Here is an 8,799-nt window from a genome sequence, read left to right as displayed (position 1 = left end):
TCTGACTCCAAGTCTAATTCTATTGTCTGTGCCACCTGACCCTCTCAGGATTACTATAATAAAAAAAATAATCACTCTATAATTGACCATATGATGAGTCCCTAAACAAAATTGGGCAGAGCTTCAAATAACAGATAACACCAGGCCTATTCTCTATGTTTTTCCAGCTTAGCAAGACTTGGAAGATTGTGATCTCTGCTCTGGGAGCTGAGCCCAGCTCCACACTGAGGATTTAGCCCAAGGGCGAGCTTCACTAGCCACTGAATAAAGGGACCCAGATCACAGCAGCTGTGGCTGTCTCCAGAATTATCAACAAATAGATGCTAAGGACAAAGTGAGAGGTCAGTGCACTGTGGATTTTGGGACCCAGTAGTTGTGAGTGCATAGGCTTTTGCCCCCGAGGTGTTTTGCCCCCGAGTTGAGAAGCCCACTGAGGAGCTGCGGCTGTGCAGCTGCCCCCACATGGCAGCTTCATCTCCTGGCCTGCAGAGTAGGGGGACCAAGCAACCAGTCTGAGGGGTAATCACTCTTGCTTTAACCTGCTTGGATCTGGATTGCGGTCTAGGGTGGAGGTCCTGCGGTGTGTGTCCAGCTTGCCAGAGCATGTGGAGGCTTCAGCAAGGGCACCCAACAAATACCTCTGGCAGCTGAGAAAACCCCAGAATTTGGTAGGAAGCTCCTCTGTCTGGTAGCAGAGTCATATTAAGGGCAAAAAAACCCCAAAAACATAAAGACAAGTAATTGAGTGGCAACATGACCAGGCAAAGGAAACAAAGCAAACAGAAGAATCCAAAATTAGACTCCCATTTTGGGGACAAAAAGGAGCGAGGCATGGAACAGGAGAAAGACAGTGAAGTCAGAACTCCTGCACCAAAAGCTTCAAAGGAAAATACCAACTGGTTACATGCCATAGAGGACCTTAAGAAGCAGATAAGAGAAGTGGAGGAAAAATTGGGAAGAGAAATGAGAATGATTCAAGAAAATTATGAAATGAGAATTAACAGCCTGACTGAGGAAAATCATACCTTAAAAATAGACTAACTCAAATGGCAAAAGAGGCTCAAAAAGGCAATGAGGAGAAGAATGCCTTAAAAAGTCAAATTTGCCAGATGGAAAAAGAATCTCAAAAGCTCAATGAGGAGAATCCTTGCTTCAGAATTAGATTGCAGCAAATGGAAGCTAATGACTTTATGAGAAATCAAGATGCTGTTAAACAGAGCAAAACAAATGAAAGAATAGAAGGCAATGTGAAATATCTCACTGGAAAAACCACTGACCTGGAAAATAGATCCAGGAAAGATAATTTAAAAATTATTGGACTACCTGAAAGCAATGATCAAAGAAAGAACCTAGAAATCATCCTCCAAGAAATCCTTAAGGAAAACTGCCCTGATATTTTAGAACCAGAGGGCAAAACAGGTTGAAAGAATCCACTGATCACCTCCTGAAAAAGATCCCAAAAAGAAAACTCCTAGGAATATTACAGCCAGGTTCTGAAATTCCCAGATCAAGGAGAGAATATTACAAGCAGTCAAGAAGAAACAATTTGAATAGTGTTAAAACACAATCAGGATAACCCAGGATCCGGCAGCTTCTACACTGAGGGATCGAAGGGCTTGGAATATGATTTTCCAGAGGGCAAAGGAGCTGGGATTAAAACCAAGAATCACCTACCCAGCAAAACTGAGTGTCATGTTTCAGGGGAAAATATGATCATTCAGTAGAATAGAGGTCTTTCAAATATTCTTGATGAAAAAACCTGAGTCGAATAGAAAATTTGACATTCATATACAAGAAGCAAGAGAATCATGAGAAGGTAAAGAGGGAAAAGAAGTCATAAAGAACTTATCAAAGTTGAATTATTAACATTCCTACATGGAAAAATGATAATTGTAACTGATGAAACTATTCTCAGAATGAAAATAGTTGAAGGGAATTGAAATATATATGTGTGTGTGTGTGTGTGTGTGTGTCTATATATGAGTATATATGGGCATAGGAATTCATATGTGAATGTGTGTATATATGTTACAGGTATACATCGAGGGAACAGGACCATTTTAATAGGAAGGGAACACTTAAAAGGTGAAATTAAGAGGTGAGAGGGGAATATAATGAAAGGAGATGGGGAGAGACAGAATGGGGTAAAATATCTCATATAGAAGAGGCAAGGGAAAATGATTACAATGGAGGGGAAGAACAGGAAGGCAAAAGGGAATGGGTCAACGTTATTCTCACTGAATTTGGCTTGGGGAGTGAATGAAATACACACTAAATAGGGTATCTCACCCTCCAGGAGTGTAGGGGGGAAGGGGATGAGAGGGGGGATGATGGAATGGAGGGGAGGCTGCAGGGGAGGGAAGTTGGAAGCACCCACTTTTGAAAAGGTATGGGATCAAAGTAGGGAATAGAACAAGTGTGTGGTAGGATAGGAGGGAGGGAAATATAGTCAGTCTTTTACAATATAATTACTATGCTAATGTTTTTCATTAGCTACACATTCACAACCTATATTGAATTCCTTATCTTCCCAGTAAGGGTGGATGACAAGGGAGGAAGGGAATGAATCTGGAATTCAAAGTTTTAAAATCAAATGTTTAAATATATATGTATATATATTTAAACATTTGATTTAAAATTTTATTTATTAATACTATTTTACACATAATTGGGAAATAAGATATAAAGGCACTGGGGCATAGAGAGCCACCATGCCCTACTGGAAAAGTCAAAAGGGGTATGGGAGAAAATATGGGAGAGAGCAGATTGGTGGAGGGGATATCCTGTGGGACTGCTATTTTGGGGCAGTGGGTAGGGGAAAAACAGGGAAAAAATTTGAAAGTTAAAATCTGGCGGAAATGAATGTTATAAATCAGAAGGTAATAAAGCATTTGAAAAATGAAAAAAAAAACAAATAACAACAATAAAGCTACACATACATCCTTCAAAAAATAATTCAAGCTCATTTATGTTACATAATTATCACAGCCCTGACAGTGTCACCCCTCTACTCAAGAAGTTCTAGTGGGTCCATATTTTCTCTAAGATAAACTATGAATCTCTCTGTTTGGCATTTTAAGTCCTTCACAATTTGCCACTTCATGTTCCAGCCAAACTGCCCCACTTATTGTTCCTCAAACTCAAAATTTCATCCCCTGCCTTCACAGCTTTACATAGGACTTCACCTAAGCTGGCAATATACTTCATTCCATTCTCTATCTCTTAGAATCCTTATGTTCTTCCAAGAATCAGGTCAACTGGCAACTCCCACAAAAGTTTTCATCTGTGTACCCATCACCACCATCAAATTACTTTGCATATGTTCATATGAATGCATGTTTTCTCCTAGTCAGTCAGTCCATTTATAATTACTTAGTGTGTTTCAGTGTTCTGTTCAGTAGAACACAGTGCCTGTGCTCCAGGCACTGTGCTAAGATCTGGTGATAAAAAAAGAAAGACAAAAACTTAGTCCCTGTCCTCAAGGAGTTCATGCTACAATAAAATCTGTGATCCTTGAGGACAAACATGGTTTCACTGTTGTCTTTATAACCCCAGTAGCACAGCATCTAGAACACAGATACAATGAACAGTTGCTAAATTAATTTTACATGGGGGGGTTGTACATAGTATTAAGTGGAGCAGGGCTTCTTTTATTAGTTCTTTCATTAGAGGAATATAAGTAGAGGATAGATGGCCTAATCAGTTGGAATGTGGCAGTAAGTGATTTGTAAATTCCTTTCTCATTTGAAAATGTTTTGGATTTAATATGGAGCTTTTGTTTTCCCCTTATTTGTCCTCATTATAAACAATCTTTTGTTTTCTGATGCATATTTGAAAAACAATGTTGGGAAATTCTGTTCAAGTATATTGTAGAACAGATAGAGCAACTTTCAAATAAAAAAATTAGTTTGATTCTCTAACTTGCCTGATAACATTTTGGCAACTCTTCAGATTCTTCTCCTTTCTCTGCTGTTGTGAGTAAACCAACTCTTTTTTGAGTATTGATATGTAGTACTCTATCCGCATAGAACATCAAAACTACCATAACATAGAAGAGATTGGAATAGCAAAACATAACAAAGTATGGCATTTGGGAATTGGATGGCATGAAGGAGATAAAAGAAATACAAATCACAAAACTCAGTCCCTGCCTTCAAGGAGTCTATGGCCTTAGTTGGGGCACAAGTTTAATACATGTGCAACAAACATACAATACAAAAAAAAATCATGAAGAACAAAATTGTCAGATACTGGTAAATAATATCTAGCCCCTGCATATAGGATCATTTTATCTGCCAAAAATTTAGCATGAAATGATTTAAGTTCTTGTAGTGAACATTCATATACATGTATATGCAAATGTAAATGTAACATCAATTCTCTGGTTCTCATTGGCTGACCAGGAATGTTTTATTTCCATATCTCCTATAAAATAGTCTGGTATTCTTAGAGGACTGAAGGGAGTGGGGGTATGGAAATATACAAATATACAAACATTTTCTCCAACACCTCAGAAGGTATAATTTCCCAACAATACCTCAATGCTTAGGGAGAGGTGGGGGATTAGCTTTCCTGTTCATCCCTATTCCTGCATAGTTTCCATATCATTTTGACCAAGTTTTAAATTCAAAGCATCCCATTTCCACCCCTTCTTAGGCTTGTGTCCCAGGATGCTATCTTCTCAGGGCTTCTCTGTTGGACTGACTGCAACATTCAGCCTGCAATCCTGTATTCCAAGATTATTATGGCTTGAGTTACTGGGTCAGGACTTGAGTGTCTGCCCCTAGAACTGAAAAGTGAAGTGGAACAAAACTCTAAGTCCATTTCTGGGGGCCACATGGCCTAAGGGAAAGATGAAAGTTACCTTTTCTCCCAGTTTATTGAATGACATCCCTGCTGAAAGTGAATGATTCCTTCACCTGTGTTGTCTCTAAAAATAGAGCGACCCTACTAAATTAGTTAGTGATTACCAAAATGAAGGAATCTCTCCTGATTGGGGGAAGAATTAATAGATTCCAGCCAGGAATACACTGTATAGTCTTTCACCTAGAGATCAAAGTTTCTGATAAGACTGGAGTTATTAAACAGAACAATTGCAGACTTCAGGTACAGATTTGGGGATTCCCACAAGTGGAAAGAAAGCTTTAGGCTTATCCTCTTAATACTCCTGAGAGGAGGGTGACTCTCTGCCCTGAGAAAAAAGGTGGTAGGAGAATCTCCATGGAGGATATGTGTTTGTTGCAAGAGAAGTTCAAATAGAAACCTAATGAGTCACTGGGGTAAAGGTTCCTGAAGGGGTGGTTTAGTGGTTCCAGTGCTGATTTGCTATCCCCAGCTGACTGCAGTAGGCTGGGGTAGTTCTCTGAGGATATACTTTGAAAGTCAACTAAATTAATTAGAGTTCCTAAATGGGTAATGCTGTTTGTCCTGCTTTAGGCAGCTGAGATGAAAAGCTATTTGCACCTGGTCAAGTAAAGATGAATTCCCATTGCACTTTTAATGTCCCTGTTGGGATCTACAAGGGAATGGGTAAAGTTCCTAATGGAAATGGGTTTGCTATATTAGATGTATGTGACCTGCCTCTCCCCTGCCACACTATATGTCCAGCCTATCTCAGTGACATGTAGATGCCTCTTCCTGAGTGGAACCCCTTAGCTAAGGGAATTTTCCTACCATACAATTATACAAGCGTTGGCTGATCAGATGTTTAAATTTGAGTAGGAGGGTGGGACAATGGTGGCTTAGGTAAGTAGTATTGTGAGTGTGCATAGATACTCTAGATGTGGCGAGGTTTTTTGGCACAAAACTTACCCTCTTTTTAATTGAACAGAGGTCAATGAAGCCCTCTCCCCAGGGGAGCTTTAATTATACCTCCTGATAATGAGGTAATTTTTAAAAAAGCAATCATTGACCAGCTGATGGAGTATAAAGCCAAGCATGAGCAGCTTTCCAGAAGAATGCTACTGTGAACAGCTTTTAAGGTTCTGATTACATAGTATAGTAAACACTCTATTTATTCAATAACAAATCAGAGCAAAACATTCACAGTAAATCAAGGTACAGCATTCACAATGTTACAATTTATCACAGATAATCAAAATACAGCATTCACAACAACTTATCATGGAAAACACTCACATAGTTTTCACCACAGTGGTCACACAGTTTTGAACAAAGTATAATCATTTAGCCAATCAATCACTTAGTGACTCAATCATTAAATCAACTCAATCATTCAATCATCTTCAAGGAGGCTTGCCTCCTTAAGGGTCACAAAATACAATAGTCAAAGTTCTCCAGTTATGAGGCACACTAAGTTATAATATCAGTCACTACTCAGTACTCTCTTAAGGGATAGTATAAAATGCACAGGCCACCCACACTTCAGTCACAAATAAGCTACAATCTTCTCAGTCAGTACACAGTATCCAAGGAAAGTCTTCTTTTAGCTTGACTTGGGGTAGTCTCTCAGATTCCCTGGATCCCCTTCCATGGTCTCAGCTCCCATCTGGATTCACCAAACTGTCACCTGGGTTCAAAGGTAGACAGCTCCTAGTTCCTTGTCTAGCTTTCCATGCTGTTCCTGTTCCACACTGAAGCTCAAAGTGTCCAGATTCCTGTCTCTACCATCTGAAAATAAATATCTTTCGCTTTCCTAACAGCCTGATAGTATATGTTTAACTACAAGATATTGTTAAAATGTTTTTGAGGTTTCTATTACTCCACAACCACATTAATGTGCTTTGAAGTCACTGAAAGGGCTTACACAGAAATAGCCCATAATACCTCTTTTTTTTTAAGTTTGAGTTAAGCTTTTTATTTAATGTTACAAAAAATATTTAGTCAAACAGACCAAAGTCCATGTCATCATCGGACTCCTCGGATTCTTCTTTTTTTGCTTCCTCTTTCTTCTTCTCCTCAACTGGGGCAGCTGTGCTAGCAGGAGCAGCCCCGCCAGCAGGGGCAGCACCACCAGCTGCTGGGGCAGGTCCACCAACTCCTACATTGCAGATGAGACTTGCAATGTTGACATTGGACAGGGCCTTGGCAAATAATCCAGGCCAGAATGGTTCAACATTTACACCTGCTGCTTTAATGAGGGCATTGATTTTATCTTCCGTGACAGTAACCTCATCGTCGTGAAGGATGAGGGCAGAGTAGATGCAGGCGAGCTCGGAGATGGCCATTTCAGTAGACGGATGAGGAGAGGCTTGTTTGTAGTGGTACTAGTCGCCGGCTGAAGTGAGGGTTCACCCCAACGTGGCCTTAGCTTCCGAAGAAGAACCGAGCACTTTACAGACAATTGAAGAGAAAAGGCATAATACCTCTTCTATCTATGAACTGCCCTCTATAGCATTCCATGAATTAGCCAAATGGTGTTGGATAACACCTTAAATCCTTCACATTCTCTGTTCCCAGGAAATCAAGGCTTAACAAAGCCATTAACAGGTTCATCCAAAGTACCAGTATCACAGTTATGCTTCCTCAGTCTTCGGCAGCTCTCAGGAGAAGCTGGTAACTCCCCAGCAGAAGCACCAGCTGGTTCCCAAAATCAAAGTCACTTCACCCAGGTTCCCAAAATCGAATTCATTCTCTCCAGTCTGGGCCTTTCCTCTTCAGCCTCCTTGGCAGCAGCTGCTTCTCCCTCCACAAAGCTTATCCCAAGGAGTTCTGACTCTCCCCTTCTGGGGCTTTTCCTTATATACAGTATTGCTCCTTCCTTTTCAGCCCCTTGCTATTATGTCAGCAATGGGTTTTCATATATTCTGTTTCTTTAACAGTGGCTTAATTTAAACTAGGTGCTAAGTACCTCTTAGCTTTCCAACACAAAGGGATCTTTAAATTCCATTCCCATTACATAGTGGTGCTAGTACACCTATAAAAGAAAATTTAGTACCAAGGCATTAGTGGCCCTTCATCTTTGCCTAACCTGAGACATCATCGAAAGACCCAACACCATTTGGATAATTCATGGAATTCTATAGAGGGCAGTTCATAGATAGAAGAGGTATTATGGGGTAATTCTGTGTAAGCCCTTTCAGTGACTTCAAAACTATTATTGTGGTTATGGAGAAATGGAAACCTCAAAAACATTTGAAAAATATGTTGTAGTTAAACATATACTGTCAGGCCATTAGGAAAGTGAAAGATACTTCTTTTCAGATGGTGGAGACAGGAATCTGGAGTACTTCATTATGTTAGTTTCATGTTCACCAGCCCTTTGATAACTATAAGAAAGGGAGATGCCATTTGGAAACTCCCAGTGGTCTACAGAGAACTGAACCCATTACTATAGCTGTTCCTGGCTTGTCTATGTTGTAGACCATATATCTCAGGCCCAGAGAGAGTAGTATGGAACTATCAACCTTGCTAGTGCATTTTTTTTCCCATTCCTATTACTGAGACTAGTGAGGAACCATTTGGTTTCATTGGGAAGGTAAAAATATACTTTCTTCATCCTTTCTCAGGATTATCTGAATGATTATCTGAAATGATTCTCCCACATTATGATGGGAAGAGACAAGAAAGAGATCTCCCTTCCTGAAAGGATAATGTATAAAAATTTCAAGAGAAATAACTTTTGGGTAATTAATCATTTTATTAATTATGGCTAGTGAATAATAAAAAAGATGGTCATTGAAAGTCTCTCATAACCCAAAGCCAAATTTTAGGAGCCTTTTGATGCTTATATGCCCTTGGAAGAGTGGATATTTCCAACAGGCAGCAATCAACTCTGATTGGTTAAAAATTAATGAGAGAATGAATATTTATAATGAGAGGTGGAGTTATTCTAATGAG

General features: G+C 39.6%; 1 pseudogene; it reads right to left on the bottom strand.

The window, feature by feature from the left end:
• Positions 1 to 6,789: 6,789 nt before the first annotated feature.
• Positions 6,790 to 7,327, bottom strand: LOC138142363 (large ribosomal subunit protein P1 pseudogene; annotated as a pseudogene).
• Between the last annotated feature and the right edge of the window lie 1,472 nt (positions 7,328 to 8,799).

This window comes from Petaurus breviceps, unplaced genomic scaffold (assembly GCF_028583685.1).
Source record: "Petaurus breviceps papuanus isolate PSGF00001 unplaced genomic scaffold, PetGlider_PUasm1.0 90574, whole genome shotgun sequence".
Lineage (NCBI taxonomy): Eukaryota > Metazoa > Chordata > Mammalia > Diprotodontia > Petauridae > Petaurus > Petaurus breviceps.
Note: the sequence above shows the minus strand (reverse complement) of the source record. Positions and strands in the feature narration are given on the sequence as shown.